Genomic DNA, 20,890 nt, shown 5'->3' on the forward strand with positions numbered 1-20,890 from the left:
CCAACTTGTCAAAAGACATGAAATTGTATAAAAGATCCTTGAGTCCTGATTCTATCATCTCAGATCTGCTAAGGCTTCATCAAAGGAAGTTTGAGTTGCAACACGGAGGTCCCAGTTATGCTAGTATGCCCTGAATGAGATATTTGGACATTGGACTATAACTACGAACTATTTCTGAAAAAATCTTTGCAACTACAAAGCTCACCATCTATGCTATAAATCTTCAGCTCAATGAATTGAACTCATGTCTGTATGTATATTGATCTTTCTCTCTTTTGTTTTTAATAAAGTTTAGTTAATAAGAATTGACTAGCGTGTATTTGGGTAAGATCTGAACCATTCATTAACCTGGGAGGTAATGTGTCTGATCCTTTGGGATTGGTGGAACCTTTTATTTTATATGATTAGATAAGATTTACAGAAATTATCATATTTGACATGGGTACCTGGATGGAGGCCTGAGACTAGATCACTTTAAGGGAACTGTGTTGTTTGGACTTCTGAGTAAGATAATAAAGAAGCTGTTTTATGCTGGCTTGATAAATCTAAGTATTTGAATATCCATCAGCTTTATGCGGATTGTATGCCCCATTCTTTGCAGTTCACCCTAATTGAGAGACCATAGCTGGCTCCCCACTAGGACCCAGGTCACAGGGGCATTACTCAGAGCTGCATACAGTGCCAAATAAATAAAATAAAAAGATCAAGATACTTAAAAGCCATTATAACAGTCTAAAATAATAATAGTAGGTCCAGTTTAGGGAGAAACGTGTGTACATTCTATGATGATATAGACGGATTCATTGGAACTCATCCCTCCATGCAGCCTGAAGTACTACTAGATAGCTTTGAGGTACCCAGCAGTACAGTAGTGAGGGACAAGGAGGAAATACTGGCTTCTATGATTTGGACAGGAAGCTAAAGTAAAAAGATATCTGAGGTGTTGCTGGGATGCAGGATCTTTTGGCAAAGACTCAAGATCCAGAGAAAGAAGAAGAAAGTGTGTGCATGTGTATACTAATATACAAACTAGAGCAGGGTTTTTCAAACAGGGGCCGCCGCTTCTGTAGGGAAAGCCCCTGTCAGGCCGGGCCGGTGTCTTTACCTGCCCCGTCCGCAGGTCCGGCCGATTGCGGCTCCCACTGGCCATGGATCACTGCTCCGGGCCAATGGGAGTTGCTGGAAGCGGCGGCCAGTAAGTCCCTCGGTGACCCCTGTTTGAGAAACCCTGAACTAGATACACCACATAAAAATCTCTCCTCTCCAGTAATTATTGATCCCACAACACTTATTTTCTTACACATAATTTATTCATCCTAATGAATCCTAAAATGATGCTTTGTGTGTCTATTTCAGGGTTGTTGTTTTTTTTAAACTGTTACAGTGTCTGAGCATTTTATAAAATGTAAACAGATTTATTGCAACAACTGCCCTGTGAAGTACGTAAGGAGTATTGTTCCCATTTTACAGACTGCAAACCTGAAGCATCAAGAGATTGAGTTACTTGCTCAAGGTTACACAGGGAGTCTGCAGTAACTCAACCCAGAAGCCATGAGTTCCAAGGCCTGAAACTCAATGCCATCTTTCCCCATCTGCCTCCCTGATGTTACACTGCCTCTCTCCATCCTTAATTATTGTTTCCTAGATCTGTACACTGCAGAAACAAGATGAAGGAAATATTCTAAAACAAGGTTTTCCTGAACTCTAACAAAACACAGCAGCTAATTATGTACTAAAAATTCTGGGGATTGTCCAAGCAAGGTACGAATTGTATACATTGAAACAGAAGGGAAAATATTTTGTATATAAAGGAAGAATACTTCACGAACAGCAGCAACTAGAAGGTAACAGTAGTGACACATTGATTTAAAAGCTGTTTTATTAGAAGTCTTACCAACATCCTCTTAAGTCACTCTGGTGACATCCCCCAATATCTTTTCAGTCACTCTGGGGAATTTTCAACACTCCTCCCTTAATCTTTCCAGTAGTCTCAAGAAGAGTTTTAACTGGAAATTCCAACCTCTTACTCTATTCAAGGTGCCCCAGCTTCTCCCTGACTCATTTATTCCGTGAGACAGTAAGTCAAACATCTTTTCAGTAGGACTTCCAAAAACAATGTAGCAGTCAAAGAACAACAAACACCACCTTCTTGGTATGGTTTCCAGTCAGAGCAACCAAAATAATCGTGGTTGCCAAACAGGACCCGAACCTAGGAGCAGTTTATTTTTATATAAAATTCACATCCAGGGGTAGTTACAGAGATGCTGTATGGACCACTTTCCAGATGTACAGCATCTGACTGGAAATCTAATGCATCACACTACACACTATTTTCTAGTTCTTCCCTTCCCCATTAGGGGAATTAGGACCCATACAAGTGGGAAAGAATTACACATTGACTTAATATGCCAGGCAGCTTCACACTGATTATAATAAAAAGTAGAATATGTCCCATTTCAAAAATCCTTTATGTTGTGTCTAATTGAGTTTCTCAGTTTATTTGGGCTAATCCATTTTAGAACTGATTCTTACAGACCCAAAAATCTTCATTCTGAAGATTTGTTCAGGGCAACTGATATTTCAGAAATGTTAAAATTTAAGCCCTCTCCACCGTTCAGGGCCACAACAGCTCAAGGAAGGAAAAGTATTTCTTAATCAGCAACTCAAATTTTTAATGTCAAGGAATTTTGTCTGTAAAATCATTCTTAAACTTTTTTTCATATGAAAAGGAGGACTGGTTCTTATTTCTTGTGTTTTTTCATGGGCTGTCAACATTTTGCAATGTTGAAATGAAATGTTTCATTTTGAATTGACAACTTTAATGTTTTTCATTTTGTTGCTACCAAATCAGTTTTTCAGAACTTTTCATTCTATGTACATTTTTTATGTTTTCATCCCTGCAGCAGGGACCTTAACTGGTCTGGATTCAGCTCTGTTCACAGCCCCAGAATGCCCCTCAGAGTTCCCTAATAACTCCACCAGGGCTCTAATATTAGAGTTCAAAAGAAAATTCCCACCTCACCTTCCTAGCTGGTTTACCCCGCCTTGGTCAAGGGTTTTTAGTCCTGTCCCTCCCGAGACTTTCCTCCAGCCAGCTTGTGTCCTTCGAGCCTTCCTAGCTGACTCCTGCTCCTTCTGCAGGCTTGCACTCCTCAGGCCCTCTTTCCTGGGTGATAAGGAGAATCTCTGCAGAGCCTGCCACACAGCCCTGGTATTTCTTTAAGCCTCACCCCCCACCAACCCCCTCTGAGAGCTCAGGTCACCTTGTATTCTCCAGCTCACCTAGCTCTGAGTCACATGCCCCCATCATATTTAGATTGTACAGTCCTCAGAGCGGGGACTGTCTATCACTCACTGTTTGTACAGCACCTAGCTCAACGGCGCCCTATTCTCAGTCGGGTTTTTGTGACGAAGATGAGTACTAAATAAATACTGAATCCTGTCCTTCACCTGGTGAGGTGTGCTACAGGTGAGGAGGCTAACATAACCCCAGAAAAGGGACAGCTCACCTTGTGGCATTCCCATTTTGGGATGAAAAACAAGTGTTGTACCAGAATTTGCCTCAGAACAAAACTGTCACTTTCCAGAAAGCTCCGATATGCAGGAAGAGGTTCTACAGGACTTCATGGCTATGATATAGTGAGTCGGGACTGGATGCCCCAAGTGGTCTTTCTTGGCTCTACTCTGATATAGCCACACCAGAAGCTTCCCTCTATCCTTACAGAAAAGAGCCCTTTCTTTCTGCCATCTGTTTGGCATTGTGACTATCCCATGTTATAAGCTGTGCACCCTTTACAGAGTGCTAGAGAGAGACTAGCCTCTGGAGCTACAGAAGGGTAATCTACTAATTTGTTCTGCTACATCTGTGGGCTGCCCTTTGCCAGTTCTGCAACCCCACAATAACATCCCATCAAAACACTTCTGTATTTCTTGACAATGGTCTGCACGCTGCAGACTTTTGCCTTTCCCAGAGATACTGACAAGTTATTTGTTTGGACAGTAAGCCTATCAGGCCTTGTCTGCTTCATTGCAAGGCTGACATTTTTTACTTGTTTGCAATTTGACATTTGACATTTCAGTGTTCTTCCCTCGTCCACAAAGAAGATCTACTGATAAGACCATTCAGGAAGGTGCAGTTCTCTGTTGATCAAGATTTACAATCTCAACATATATTATTGGCAACTCTCAGGAGACTGATATCCTGATAGTCACCTGGCACTTTATGCACAATGTCAGAAAAATTTGAAACTCACCATTAGTTGAGCAAGAAAATGAATCCACCAATTATTAAGCCTATTTCTTCTTAAACCTTTGGGCAAATCACCATTTTTCTCATTCCTCTATGTAATGTTTTATGCTTCTGTAACTGATGTTGATTTTTTTCTTCTCTTGCAATACAAAGCTTTTTCCAGGGGAATACCATATCTTGAGGGAGATGTAAAATGCAGTTCCTGAAAGCCTAATTCTTAGTGCTTTGGCTTTTAAGTTATCTCATGTCCTTGGGGACAGAAGTGAAATCTTGCAACTGCAGTTTTATTTCCTTTTAACAATGAGAATTATTTGCTTTGTTTTTTCTACTTTTACTATTTGCTTTCTCTTGTAATACAATTGTTCGTCTTTTAGTCTTAGATCTTTAATGTAACACTTTAGTTTTTCCAGGCAATAACAAAAACTGAAGTGCTGTAACTGTAAACCTCAGATGTCCTTAGAAAATTCAAAGTGCTTGAATTAAGCTGTTCTCAGTTTCAATAACGTGGGCGTTTGGAATTAGCACTTGTCACATTTATCTTGTGTCACAGCAGTTACAAATGTATCACTGCAATAATGACAGTTTAACAGGCTACCAAGGGAGGTTGGGGATAGAAGAATAATACCTACCTCGTATATTATACTTTTTATCCATCAACCTCAAAATGCTTTACAAAGGAAGGTAAGTATCATTATCCCCATTTTACAGATGGTGCCACTGAGGCACAATGGTAAAGTAACTTGCTCAAGGTCACACAGCAGGCCAGTGGCAAGGCCAGTGGCAAGGCCAGGAATAGAACATAGAAGTCCTGAATCCCAATCCAGACCTCTATCTACAGGGCCACATTACAAATGTCTATCGGGGAAGGTGGCAGAATGGTTTTTCACAGTGTGTAATTATGACTGTGGAACTCATTGCCACAAGACATCTTTGAGGTCAAATATTTAGCAAGACTGAAAAAGGGATTATACACGGATGTAAATAGTAAGAATATCCAGTTATAATAGTTAACACTAACGTACTTTGAAAGTGATATTAAATCATATGCTTCATGGCAAAAAAACAGTCTAACTACTAGTAATTAGGAGACTTTTTTACACCTTCCTCTGAAGCATCTGGTTCTGGCCACTGTTGGAGATACGATATTGAACTAGATGGACACCAGATCTGATCAAGTACGACAATGCTCATGAATAACTAAAACAATCCTCCCATGATGCAGGAGGACATCCAGTCCTGAACACCAAAAAATTCTTAGAAGTGCAGCCCAGAACTCACAGCCTAGGAGGAGGGCAGCTAAGGAAACTTTAAGCCATCTTTGTCCTCTCCCAATCCTGGGTTGCTCCAGCAGTTGGGACAACCCTGGAGGCTTGCCTGAGTTAGGGCAATGTCCTTGGACTGCCCTATGAGCCACAGCACTTCCTGAAATATCCATGGCACTGTTAGAGGCCACTTTTGAAAGTTTGGCCTTATGTGATTTTGCAAGATAACTCAGCAAATGAGTGCCAGAGTTGGGAATAGAACTCATGTTTTTCTTAGTGGAAATGGAAAAATAAAATCCCATTTTTTTGGCCAAGCAAAGTTTTCAGGTTTTGGAGAAAAATAGAAGAAACTGGTCTATTTAGATTCTGTTATGCTGCCAAAGCACCTCATGGGAGCTGGAATTTGGGAGCCTTTTGCTCCCATTCTCCTCTATAGACTAGGATTCCTGGTCAAACTACATCTCTCATACTGCATCATAGCCTCTTCTCTTGGTGTGGAGAGGCAGTGAATCACGGAAGTCACATGACCACAGTGCAGCATGAGAGATGAAGTGTGATGGGGCACCCGACCCATGGAGAAGAATAGTAGCTTAGGGCACTCAGATTACCACCCCCATGAGGCACCTCGGTAGCATTTCAGAACCTAAATATTTTAGGGTTTGGATGTTCAGTTTTAAACACAACAAAAACCCAATAAACCCCACTCCCCACTCAAACACGGGTTTCCACAGAAAGCAGATTTTTTTTGCCAAAAATCCAATTTTCCTTCGCAACAGTTTCAACAGAAAATTTTCTACCAGCCCTAATCTAGACCAACAGCCATTGTACTAGCCACTCCTTTTTTAAGAGGCAGCCACACCATTTCTCCTGAAAGGTGCTCAGGGCTGCACTCATACAAAAGCAGCTACACAAACCAAATTCCTTTGGTTGTTCATTTTAACAACAATTAATATGTTAACTTATTTGATACTAATGTGAACATAATATGTGCTTCCATGGGAATTTCATTGCAAATGAGTAGGTTACTGGCGTCCTGTAATTTTCAGATTGCCAGCACATTAAGAGAGGCAGAATTATTTATTTTTGCTTGCAAGTCATGTTTTTAGTCCTTGATTTTATATATAAAGTACAAGTGCACAAAGGAAATGCAAGCATTCAATACACTGAACCCGCAGTATCCAAGAGTTTATACATTTACCCTTTTAAAAGATTGTTGGCAGTTGGTGCTTAAGATATTTACATGCTTAAATATACATTGGTTAGATTATTCATTTCTGGCTTTCTACAGTACAAATATTTAAACTGCAATTAGATTTGTCAGAGTCTCAGGGAGTTGACAATGGTGTCATCAACTGTGGTTTAAAGAAGGGAGAGAAATAAAGAAGCAGAGAGAAAAAGGAAGAGTATGATTGTAAAGCCTGGGTTTTCAAATGCTTTCAATTGCATGCAAGATGGTACCCGCAAATAACCCCTGTTTGAACTCCACTGAAAGACAAGAAGATGGGCGGGTGGGGGAGAGCACGGCCTTTGGTTATTTATTCCAGCAAACAACGGCACATGGCAGTTCACAGCCCTCCTATTCCCTGAGCTAATATTTGGAGTACACTGTATCCCAGAGGCAATTTCTGAAGCCCTCCACTTCTCCCCAAAATGAATTGGGGGTTGGGAAAGGTACACTTTTATCATCCAAGGTCCATGTCATAAAACTCAGCAGTAAGTAAAAGATGGAATAAATGACAATGAATAATTATATTACCTTAGAGGGCTAAACAAACATTTATGGCCAGGATCCACTTGTGACAATCCATGAAATTAAAGTTATTTGCTTCTGAAAGGAAGAAGAGTTAAATCACTCAACTCACCAGAACATACACAAACCTCTCTCTGGTTGTCCTGCAGAACTCAGCTTTGATCTTTGAAAATTAAGATGCTCCCCTTTTCACCCTTGTAGCTCCTCCTCTCCAGACAGCTTTGTTTCTTGCCTGTTTTCTCTTCTCAGGGGCAGCCCTTGGAGCTTCCTTTCTTACTTCCTCCATCACCTGTGCATTGCCATTCCCATGGAGGTGGAATTGCTGTCCCTCCAACCCCTAGAGAGAGGTCTAAGAAATTGTCACAAGCTGGGAACTCCTGATCTAGGTACTTACATGGAGACTGTCAGTGTAGTTTAAACAATCTTTAAGATATTCAGAATGCTACCTTGGAAAATTTACTCGCTTTCACATGCTTAACGAGCAAGAGAACCTGATTTCTATGCTCATTTTTGGACCCGAGGCCTTTTCTTAATGGAATAATTTCAGCTAATCCATCTTTTTTAAAATTGAAGGAATTTTAAGTTTATTAAATGGGCATCACTGAACTGTGATCATGCTACCTTCTGTATCCTTTGGACCACCACAAACAAGCTTGTTTTTTTCCAGGTTTATAAGCCCCGGGATGTTATTTATTGGGTCCCCTCCACCAGTTCATCAGTATAGCCTTGTAAAGCAACACGCAAATTGGCATAAGCTTCCCCCTTAGCCTACTCTCCAGGAGTAAGAGGGAAAGAGCTCCTTATCCTGACACCCTGGAGACCCTGGCCCCTACCAGCCTCCTCCCCTAGTCCTTCCTTTCACTCCCTTAACTGTTCTCAGTTGATGGTTCTCCTGCCTAATTAAACTACTGAGCACTCATCTCCCAATTAAGGCCACTCCTGGGGGCAATAGCTAGTACCTTAGTGACCAGAGTGCTGGGTCAGATCTAGACTCCTAGCACTCTGACCCAGGGACAGAGAGTAAAAAATTCAAAAGTGATTTTTAGGCACTTGAGTCTAAATCACTTTGTAGCTTATGAAATTTTTACCTGTAATTTTTTCCCAGGTAGCAGAGGTTGGACTGTGATGTTCTCTGACCTCTTCTTTTAGTGAAAGCATTGTACATGTGCCTCCTGGTATTAACTGTGACCAAATATTACAAATGCCTCTAAAGTACGTTTAAAAATTCTTAGTGACATATCAAATTCTTGTTCCGCCCATTTTTTTTTAAATTTATTTTTAAACAACAGCGACATGCTTGCATTTTGCCAAGTGGAATCTTCAGCATACAAGAGAGACAAAATTACACCAGGTTTGTAGAAGAATAGCTGCATGGTTAGGGGGCTTTTGAAAAACAAAAATAAAACCATTAATGAGATTCAGCTTCCCTTCTGAAGGCTGACAGCTGTTTAAGATGTCTTTCACTCCAGGGTAAGTATCCCTCATCCCTCACTCGTACTGGGTAACCCAGAGATATAATTTATGATGGATTCACAAACAAAATGGTCAATGGTTCAGTACAAACCAAACATGAGCTGACACATTTCTAAACCTGTCAGTCATGCTGCTTACACAATCTGTTGATCCACTGAACAAATATATGTTGAAAGATTAGGCGGGAGTTGACTGCCATTCAGTAAGATAAATGTAGAGTAGACTCATTTTCTGCCCGACTTAACACTTAAGGATTTGTATTAAAGGGGGAAGAGGAGGAAGAATTCCAGCCACCTAGATCTTTGGAATGAGATAATCCTGCCAAGGACCTCACACAGAGGTTCCTACCAACCCTCCTTCACATGCTGAGCTGCCTTTGTTTTTTCTGCGCAGAATTGCTAGGAAAGCAAATGGGTACTCAAGGAGCACCAGCTCTGGCTATTCACACTTTTTGATGGCAGAAGGGGGGGGGGGGCAGAAAGATGAAGATAGAATTTTATACAGTATGGTTTTGAATGGAAAAGAGCCAGCTGGGCTGCCATAAAGTCTCTTTGTGAGATCACAGTATAACAAAGGAGCTGCAAGCTATTAAGCCAGACTGAGAACTGAAGGCCTTTAAGTAGGAATCACAGTGCTCATGCTGTCCAATGCCATCCCCTGGCAGATAGTATGTCTAACCTTTACTCAGCTGTTACTTGTTGACACTTTCTCCAGTGTGTGGATGAGGCAGGTTTTCTAGAGCTGTATTTGTCCAGTTTTGCCAGCTGAAGGAGACAGCCCTTGCCTAATAAGAACTTGTTTTAAAACCTACATGTGCAAGGTTAGCAGGACTATCCTGACTTGTAAACAGAGCAGGATGGATAGAGGAAGGTAATTCTGTTCCATGTGTATGTTCCCATTCGGGCACCCTGACGCATGGCTAATCTCAGAATGCTTACATGCTGTTGTCCCTATTCCTCCTGCATCATATATTAGTTACCCTGGTAGATTTTGACTTAGTTAAATAGATAAGGGCTCATTGTGCTAAGCTATGCTTATCCTGCCTTCCAAAGTTTGTTTAGTCTATCTGTTCTAACAGATTACAAACCCTTTAGCACAGGGTGTGTTTTTAAATAAATGTTTGTACATTTTCCAGCATAATGGAGCACTGATCCTTAGACATACTGCAGTACAAATAATAATGTCTTAAATAGATAGCAAATATTGTGCAATATTATTAAATTCTTTCAGGTAATTGTCAAGTTAAGGGTAGCTGTAGGTCACTCAAATATACAATCACCAGTATCTGCATATCCTTTCAAGCTAACTTTACTGAAAATCTTACTAACATTTTATTAAATAAAGATGTTTTTGCTTATATTGACCTAATACATATGGTAATAAATGCAACTTAATTCACTTTTCCAATGTGTTTGATATTAACATAATTCTGCTCTCTGACACAGTCTGTTCCTTCTTTGATCTTTGTATCTTTATTGTGGTACCGTGGACATGACAGATGGTTTATGTGCCTCTGAATACTAGTATCCTTCATTCTAAAGCCATATTCCAACTGCAACCTCATGAGGCTCAGCAACAGAAATCAGCCAGCCCTTGGCCTGTGAACAATCTTGTGATGATGCCCCACTATATGACTGTCACAGTGCATTTGGTACAACACAAAGCGACACCTGGCACACACCAGAGCATTTCACTCAGCTAGAATTTGAGGTGGCCTAGGGTGTTTACACAGGCAGTCTCAGCAGAGAGAATATTGACTGGCCATGGAGACTGAACTGCTCTCTCAGCCATAGACCTAGTCCCTGGAGGTCAGGGTCGACACAGACAACTTAAGGAAGTAGCATGGAGATGCTTGCAGTGGTGCTGCATTTCCTGTACCATTTCTATGGTAAAAGAGGGGAAAGGATTCTGTTTCCACTGTCATCACTGGTTCTAAGTGCACTTTACTGACTTTTTGGTAACCCTTTTCTCTCAAAGTGGAGACTCTTAAAGCCTGTGACTTTCATTGCACTGTCTATTTTTTCCCATTGATTTGTTAGTCATTTCTTTGAAACAATTTCCTGCCAGATAGTTCAAAGGACACGCACACAATTTAAAAGTCACACCTCTGTCTGAATTTTTTTTTAAACTTAGTATAGTTACAACTCTATCAGAAACAGAGTTTATGACTGTAAATGAAAGTCACGAAAAACAACTTTTTTCCATCTATTTTTCCCCCCCAGGTACTTGAATTGATGCATTAGACCACACTTAGTAGATAGTCGGTTTCACTATTTCTCCCGGACAGCCATTTCTCCCCTCCCCAGTGTTTGTGTGGATCTTTCACACAACAGGAAAGAGGAACTTTGTTTCTTTGTTAATTAGAAGATATAACTGTCAAACCCCCAAATTTGGCATAGGGATGAGTGGCATCTGAAACTGGATTTTTTTTTTTTTAATATTAACTTGATCACAAGTTGGCACTGTTCCCTTAGAGACCATACAATACGTCTCTTAATTATGATTCACCCAGTGCTCATTTTTATTCTATTGTCAGATATTTGCCTTCTGAGTTTATCAGCAAGTTCATCGTCAAAAGGGGTTAGTGAACAGCACGCAGTGCTCTCATGCATCAGATTTGTTTAAACTTCACTGCAATCAGCGGTGCCTCTATGTATTTTGCCACCCCAAGCACGGCAGGCAGGAGGCTTTCAGCGGCATGCCTGCGGGAGGTCTGCTGGTCCTGTGTCTTCAGCGTCCCCGCCGTCAAATTGCCGCCGAAGCCATGACACCAGTGGACCTCCTGCAGGTGCGCTGCCGCCCTCAAGGTCGACCGTCAGGCTGTCCCCCTTCCCCCCCCCGCCCGCAGCTTGCCGTCCCAGGCACGCGCTTGGAGCGCTGGTGCCTGGAGCCGCCCCTGACTGCAATTTTTAGCTTGAAAGGAATCATTTGAACACCACTAGTGAATTAGTTTCTTCCATGCCCTGTGTTTATTTAACTTATTTAGATTTATAATTGCAAAAGAGAATATCCATCCTATGAGCTTCTGGCATCCTTGACAAATTCTTAATACAGCACATCATAAGCAGACTGTGGATAGTTGGCTGCTAATAGCACTGAGACAGGAGTGGGAGTCAGGGCACGTGAATGGCAATAGACATCCTATGTGATGTAAGAAAAATTCTCTCAAATATATGTACTTCAAATTTGGCATCTAAATAATTGACACTATTTTCAGAGGATCTAAATGTTGTGGGTGCTCAGCAGGCCAATTGTTTGGGTGACTTTGGTCTTAATCGTTGATCCTCATCTATTAAATGGGAATAATGTTTGTGGTGAGATAAGTTAAATATTTGACAAGCAAGCTGAGATCCTCAGACAAAAACACTTTGCACTAATGTAAAGCCTAACAGGCTTGTTTGCCACTTCTCATGCAATAAAGTACATAGAAAGAAGTGTCTCCATTAATTCCATTTTAGGGGTGAGGCACAAACTACAGGATTTGATTTCAAGGACTCCATAGGAGTCCAGGGCCATCCATACCATCTATGCCCCAGTGTGCATATTCACTCACACTTTGACAGAGTTACTCCAGCAGAACCACTCTATCACGGATTAAGCAGTCAATGGTGGTCCTAGGAGATCTGGTATTTTTCCACTCTGAACTCCACAGGGCTCTTATGGGAGTCCAATGTCATCACCTTGAGCCTATCCCCTCCCAGGACCTGCCCCTACATGGATCCCAAACCCATAGAAAGCCCTCCATAAGTCCGGGGGAAGACATTGCAGTGGAGATAGCTGAGTTGCTTTTCCATGTGGGCATGGAACAATCCTTGCTCAGAGAGTGGTATGGACCACGGGAGAGAGAGAATCCGATCCATTACACTGCTCTACAGCCAAAATGCTTCTGAAATAAATGTAGTCAAACTTTACTAATTCTGGGTCACTGAGAACGAAAATGATGCTTAAAATTGTTGATTGGCTCTAGTTTTCAACATATGCTATTGGGTTAGTATATGCGACCCTTGACTTGGGAATAGCGGAGGATAAGTGAGTTATAAAGGGAAGGGATCTCAATTTAAGCCAGAAATGACTAAAATACATCTTTGACTGGATCTATGAATAAATCTATGACTGGGTTTGGACAGTACTTGCTTTTTAGGCAAAACAATGAATGATGCAATCTGAAGCTGGTATTGCGTCATACATGATATGAATTGCATCATGTTATTCCTAGAAGTCATGGATGATGCAATCATAACGAAGCTTACATCACTCTGCTGAACAAATTGCCCTATATCAGCTCTAGAAATCATACAGTGTCGTGCTCTCTTATTTGTCAGTGTCTGATTTTGCAAAGGGACACATTTCTGTTTAGCCAAAGTGAGCAGAGATGCCTCGTACTTGTGTGAACAGTGCAGATAACTTCTGCTATGTTTGTGGTGAAGTGACTTTTGCATCACAAAAGCACAGTATAACCACTATGGTTAAGAAAGCCTATCACCTTTATTTTGGCTGCAAAATTGGAGATCAGGACAAGAGGTGGGCCCCACACATATGCTGCAACACTTGTGCAACAAATCTTTGCCAGTGGTTGAACAGGAAAAGGAAATCTATGCCTTTTGCAGTGCCAATGATTTGGAGAGAGCCAACAGATCATACCAGCAATTGTTACTTCTGCATGGTGCCTCCAGTTGGGAAAGGTGTGTCAAAGAAGAAAAAGTGGACTGTGCATTATCCAAACATTCCATCAGCTATACGCCCAGTACCCCACGGAGAAGGAGTGCATCAGGAACCGGCAGCAGAATCATTCTCACTTGAGTCAGACGAGGAAGAGGAAGAGGATGAAACTTCTGGTCCTGAACCATCAATGTCACAGGACCCACATTTTCTCCCGTCCTCCTCCTCCTCTGAACCACACCTCATAACACAAGGTAAACTGAATGACCTTGTCAGGGATTTGGAACTACCCAAGAGTAAGGCAGAGCTGTTGGGCTTCAGACTACAGCAGTGGAATCTCCTGGCAGGTGATGTTAGGGTTTCCATGTTCCATGACCGTCAAAAGGATCTTGTCCCATTCTTCTTCATGGAAAGTGATCTTGTAGCCTGCAACAACATCGATGGTGTGATGGCAGCCCTCAACATCGTTCACGATCCAGATGAGTAGAGACTGTTCATTGATTCATCGAAGGCGAGTCTTAAAGCTGTTTTACTGCATAATGGCAATGTTTTGCCATCAATTCCAGTTGGTCATGCAGTCCATATGAAGGAAACCTATGACAACATGAAACAACTTTTGAGGTGCATAAACTATGACCAACATCAGTGGCAGCTTTGTGGCGATTTGAAGGTTGTTGCTCTCTTGCTTGGTCTGCAGACTGGATACACAAAGTACTGCTGTTTTCTCTGCGAATGGGATAGTCGTGCAAGAGATTCCCACTACATCAAGAAAGACTGGCCACTGCGACAGTCATTGGAGCCTGGGAGGAAAAGTGTTCAGCATCCACCACTTGTTGAATCAAGGAAGATTTTGTTACCACCCTTACACATCAAGCTGGGTCTGATGAAGAACTTTGTCAAGGCCATTGACAAAACACAAGCAGCTTTCAAGTACCTCCGTGGAAAATTTCCAAGGTTAAGTGTAGCTAAGATAAAGGAAGGTGTCTTTGTTGGTCCTCAGATTCGTGAACTTCTTCGAGATAATGCATTTGACCATGCACTGCGTGGCAAGGAAAAGACGGCATGGAAAGCCTTCCAGTTAGTGGCAATAAATTTTCTCAGAAACAACACGGCAGACAACTACAGGTTGTTGGTGGAAAACCTCCTCAAGGCATACAAAAGCCTTGGTTGCAACATGTCACTAAAGATACATTTTTTGCACTCTCATCTAGATTTTTTTCCACCGAACTGTGGAGCAATGAGCGACGAGCACGGCGAGCGATTTCACCAGGACATTGCAACAATGGAGAAACGCTATCAGGGCAAATGGAGCCCATCAATGCTTGCAGACTATTGCTGGACAGTGACAAGAGATGCTCCATTTAATGAATACAAGAGACAAGCCAAGAAGCGCCGAGTAGACACTGAATAGGACTAAACTATGTACATAATAGTTTTTTGCCTTTTGTTTCATAATAAATTTTAGTTAGATAACCCTTTTGCTGATTTTTAAAGTGTTACATAAACAGGACAGGTGAAATATTATCATGTAAAGCAACCATAAACACATGAAAAGACCTAGGTTTACAATTTATGATTAAAACTCTACTATCTACACAATATACATAGGCATAAAATGTAAAAACTTAAATCTCTTAGAAACAGTAGCCAATCAGTTGTTTTAATTGTCATATTTGAATTCAGCACATCAAAATACATAATAAATAGCACATTTTATCTCTGAAGCAGACAACTTCTCAAAAATTGTAGACCAGTGTTATTGTTATCCCGTTAGTGTATTCCTAAAGCTCACATATCACTCTCAGCCAAACACAGAACATTATCTGGAACATCGTACTCTATGCCAAAATACATGGCAGTACCTGCAATTTTTATTTTAACTAAATTTGTTGATTTTGATCTGCTTAATCTTAAGCATCTGATCATCCCTCTGGAAGTCCTAGACACAAAACCTCACCACTAAAGTTATACTGCAAAACAAAGCTACAATATGGATTTCATACATTCACTGGAAACAGTTTGCATTGTAAAGAAAACAAACTTGACCATCTGGATTAAGTTGCTGCAGATTGTTGGGTATTTGCCTTCAGTCCATACTGCCAACATATATGGCTAGAAGCATCATATTTAGCACAGCAGTAACCTGTGATAGGCAGCCTGGCTCTTCTGAAAGCCCTACTCAGCTGAAATGAGGGCCAGTCAGAAACTGAAGTTAGTATAGTGAAGTATAAGCAGAACAGACACATAGGGGATGCACAGTAAAGAAAAATAAGGGTTAGTGGCTCTTCAAGTAACTCAAATATAGGGCCATTCTCAGTAGGTGTAAGCTCATTTGGCTGCACTGAGCTCAATGAAGCTATGCTGATCTACATCTGCAGCAGACCTGGCCCTCACTGTCTACGGAGCATCTAGCTTTACTTCCTGGAACTAGTTAATTGTCTTTACAGTCTGCCAGAAGAAGGTAAGGTTGTGAATACTTACATGTTATACTAGATAAACTTAAAAGCAGCAAAGAATCCTGTGGCACCTTATAGACTAACAGATGTTTTGCAGCATGAGCTTTCGTGGGTGAATGCCCACTTCGTCGGATGCCCACTTGCATTCACCCACGAAAGCTCATGCTGCAAAACGTCTGTTAGTCTATAAGGTGCCACAGGATTCTTTGCTGCTTTTACAGAACCAGACTAACACGGCTACCTCTCTGATACTAGATAAACTTAAGACATTCTAAACATACTTCCATGCAAATTTTCAAAGACAATTAAAAGAAACCCCACTTCAAATACAGGAAGTTGGATTAGAATCTTTGCATGGAGGTGCCCCACTGTGTTCTAAAATACCAGAATCAGCAGAAGGTAAGAAGCAGCATGAAGCATGTATTTATTATGTCTTGAGATTATACCACAGGTCACCCCTGCCTTCTGTTTACACTGCAATGACCCTTCAAGCTCCAGGAGCAGTTTGTTCAGCTGTGTCTACAACCCAGGTTTTGCACTGTATTTCATCCATTAAGCCACACTTTATCTTTCTGGTACTATAGTCTAGATAAAATACACAAAACTTTCTGAATGGTCTCATTTAGACTGTAAGCTCTTTGGGGGCAGGGACCACGTCTTCTTGTGTATTCGTACCGTTCTTCGCACAATGGGGCCCCAAATCCCCTTTGTGATTTTGGTCACCACTGTAGTACAAATTAACAGAACACACATGATTTATACTGCTTAGTGCTAAAATGATAGCGTGTGTACAGTATATTTTTAATACATAGTATACATTCTCTATTAGTGCATTGCGGTTACTGGAAAAGTTACATGAGGACAGTTCTAACGCTCCTTGTGTGACTTCTCCAATTACCATAATGCACTGTGTCTATATTCAGTAGATATAGATCAGTGTTCCACACCATACTAATTAGGCTGGTTTATAGTACAGAATCATCCTTTATTTTGGTAACTGCTCTGTCAAGATGTATGAAGTGGTTGCTCCATATGCTCTACACTGTAATCTTGATGTGGGTGTTTAACTCTAGATAGGGGTAGGCAACCTGCGGCATGCGAGCTGGTTTTCAGTGGCACTCACACTGCCCAGGTCCTGGCCACCGGTCCGGGGGGCTCTGCATTTTAATTTAATTTTAAATGAAGCTTTTTAAACATTTTAAAAACCTTATTTACTTTACATACAACAATAGTTTAGTTATATATTATAGACTTATAGAAAGAGCCCTTCTAAAAACGTTAAAATGTATTACTAGCACGCAAAACCTTAAATTAGAGTTTATAAATGAAGATGCGGCACATCACTTCTGAAAGGTTGCCGAACCCTGCTCTAGATAGAGAGGATTTACACTGCTTCACTTGTATTTTTCAAGAGCACATCAGTTACTGCAGCAGGGGAAGTGATATGCATGTGACATCTCTGGGATCTCCACATATCGGAACCACACTGGTATTTTTAATGTACCAATTTCTTCTTCACATATCATAAGCAAAACTCAAAGAGCACAACAGTTTTCTACAGCCCACTCTAGATTGAATCACACAGAGAGAAGAACACAGAAGAATTTCATTGCTCAGCGCTCTTTTTTCCTTCCTGTCTGAGGTTAATCTCTTCCAGTTCCTCTCTCCTATACCTATCTGCTAATTTAACATCTTCTCCCTTTTGCTTACCTCCACTCTCACCCTTTCTTTCCCTCTCTCCCTACTATAGTGTCTCCTCTTTCTCCTGAGCTCCCGCTAGCCCCCACGATGGGAGCTGATGTAACTTACTGTCACTACAGAGTGCTGGTTGATGAAGCTTCTGGAATAGATGGCTTCCCTGGTTCCTATTGCTTACCCCACTTTGCTAAAATGAGAGAAACAATGAAAACTGGGCAAGTGGAGTGGGAGAAATGCAAAACTTACATAGCTCTGCTCAAAGAGACAACAGTCCATAGGAGCAGGAAGGAAGCCTTACACCCTATTAATTCTCAAGACAGAGGAACACAGATCACCAAGAAGAAATCTGGGATTTCCCAGTCAAATCTGGACTTCTGGCAAGAATGGGCTGGCTGGGAAGTTAAAAAGAGAGCAAGAGCTTAGACACCTTTCTGTGGTGACCAAAAGAACAAGATGTAGAATTTTCCCAGCATGAGGCTTAATTCATTAAAGGGATCACGATGACAGACTAAGAAGGAAAACTAAAGGAGAAGAGTTACTTGACTGCAAAAAGAAGGAGCATAGTGAATAAGGACAAGAGGAAGGAAATTCATTTAAGAACTTGGGGGAAGAGTAATGCCTTTATGTAAGTATAATTGGTGGATGTAAGGTGGAAGTTCACATATGTAATTGCCCTCAGTTGTACCAGTAGACAGGTTTGGATCCATGGAGCCTACTCAGAAAGACCTTATATTCTTCAACAGCTTATCTTCCTCCCAAACAGGTCCTCTTTCAGATGCTTGAATTAGGGACAATGGGACCCCCCCCCCCCCCTTCAGGAAGGAAATAAAATTTGCACGAGATAGAGCTACCAAAAGAACAAAACAACTCCTCCTTCCATCCTGCATACATCTGCTAGACTACTTCTCATTAGTCCCAGAAGCAGCAAAAGTACATGCTCCTACATCCTGGGAACTCAAGCACAGAAAGGGTGGGATTTATTGCCATCCTTACACAGTCTTATTTATGAGGCCAATCACAATTTACCTGTTCATATGAAATAGTACAAATAGCCCAGCCCTTTGCAGAACTTGGAGAACAGGGTGGTTCTTTTTTAAAATCAGGAAAGATAAGAGGATAATCTGACAATTTAATAGACCTTTCTCATCTCCCACACCTAAGACTAGAGAGACAAAGCGTGTGTAAAACGTGGATCGGTCTCTTTTTAAAAAAAAAAAAGCTCAAAAAAACAACAACAGGAAAGAAATCAGTTAAAATGAAATCAAATTAAAGTTCCTTTTCTAGGAGGTGGAAGTTGATTGCTATGGGATACTCAGACAATTTCTCCGAAGTGAAGCTGTTCTTATTGTTTAATTTCTGTTTTCTTTCATTTTGCTTTTCATAACATGAGTTTCTTCAGACCAGCATACCAGCAAGCTACCTCCTAGGGAGCTGGAGAGACAGTCAAATAACTGGCAATGTTTTACTTTTGATTGAATGTCTTGCTTGAGGCATATTTTCAGGCTTTGGATGAAAGCATGGGAAATTGCTATGGATAAACCTCAGACTTTAAAGTAGCAGTGTAGTGGGGAAGACACTTGCTATAACATATATTGTAGTACATTTCAAAAACAACACAGCAGAACACAATTCTATTCTTGGTAGAAGAAGATTCAAAGTCACTGCGTACAAGATTTTAACAAACAAGCCGCACACAATAAAAAACCTATTTTAGCCTTTTCTACAGTACCCACCACAACAGCTAAAAGGCAGCAATCTAACCAATAAGTATATTTAGTTATGTTATGTCATTTTGCACGGCATAGAGAACAAGATTAACTGTAAAGCATTTTTAATAGTTCAGCCTAATGGTTTTAAGGTGACTTCCCTGTAACACTCAGAAATTTGGGGCATTTGTGGTAATATACACACACACACACACACACTACTTGTTCATCTACAAGACAGTCTGGTAGGTTCAACCTACCAGCAATAAAGGTGGCAGACAGAACTGTGAATGAGACTTCCTCCATGTAAACCCCTAGTCCACTTTACTCCCTCCAGGCCATTTGTCTATTTTAATAGGGAAGCATGGAAACTTCACCTCACCCGTTGAGCTGATATCTGCTCCTATTCCTCCCTAGCCTGTAATTCTGCTTAGGCCCCTTTAAAAAAAAAAAAAAAAAGGACACCACACATGGAAGAGCCATGATCTTGGACCCTTTCACACAAACCAGTTGGGGTTATTGTAATCACAGGGAGAGGTTGGAAGACAAAGGCCTATACAGCTCTGGCCCACACAGAAGGCAAGAGGTTATTCTCAGTGGAGACACCTCAGAAGCCAGCACGTATGCTCACCTCTTTAGAATTTGATATTGCAGATTCTCCTGTAGTCCATTCCATCATACTTGGGAACATGCCTGATTTCTCTAGCTTCCCTCAAGGGCCAATATGGTCTGGAGATCCCACTATTTTAATCTCTTAAAAGGTCTTTCCTCCTTACCCTCTTTCTGCATTACCACATGGTGCCCACCCAGGTCACCTTGGAGCATTTGGAGCCTGGAGGAATTGAAACTGAGCATCAGTATTCTTGAACTTCAAGTAGAACTGGAATCCTCTGCTTCCCAACTTTCATTCTACTTGTCACTTCCCTGAACAGGAAGGGGACACCCACAGGGAGACCATTCTGAAAGGCCTTCCACCCAAGGAAGTGGAGGTTCCCAGGAGAAGAACAATGCCCAAGAAAACAGTTCAGTGACCTACAACAAGGGAATCTGGTATGAGATTTTAATACATACAGTACTCTCAACCTGTCAAAAATGTGTCACACATACAGTATACTGGTTAGCCAACCTAACCTGGTGGTGCTCTCTGAGCTCAAAGCCCACAATTATAAATGTGTACATAGAATTGCAGAGTGGAACTGGAGTACTGGTTCTTTCACAAGCTTTCTCCCAAGGATGCTTGGGGTGGTGGTGGTGGGGGGGGAAATCAGGGACAGAGAGAAATATCATCACTGCATCCGACGAAGTGGGTATTCACCCACGAAAGCTCATGCTCCAAAACGTCTGTTAGTCTATAAGGTGCCACAGGATTCTTTGCTGCTTTTACTGCTCTCTTTGTTGTCCTCACTCTCATCTCATTAATTTGATATTCCACCTTGGTTTCTCCTTGACCAGTGCTCCACTCATCCTCACCTCCAAGTTAACAGCTTGAAAATGAGCATAGCAGCTTCCTGAAGGAAGCTCTGAGGAGGTTACAGATCACATCATTAGAAGCAAAAAGCCTTCTGTCCTCATCACCATAGTTGAAACTGGCACTTTCTGGACTGCAGTCTGAAACACAGAGGCTCATTCTCAAGTCA

General features: G+C 41.3%; 1 long non-coding RNA gene across 3 annotated transcripts in view; it reads right to left on the reverse strand.

Annotated features, from left to right (window-relative positions):
- The window catches only part of LOC123373353, a 291,422-nt gene that overhangs the window by 269,038 nt on the left and 1,494 nt on the right, over positions 1–20,890 (reverse strand). The window lies entirely within an intron of this gene.

Source organism: Mauremys mutica, chromosome 6 (assembly GCF_020497125.1).
Source record: "Mauremys mutica isolate MM-2020 ecotype Southern chromosome 6, ASM2049712v1, whole genome shotgun sequence".
NCBI classification, from domain to species: domain Eukaryota; kingdom Metazoa; phylum Chordata; order Testudines; family Geoemydidae; genus Mauremys; species Mauremys mutica.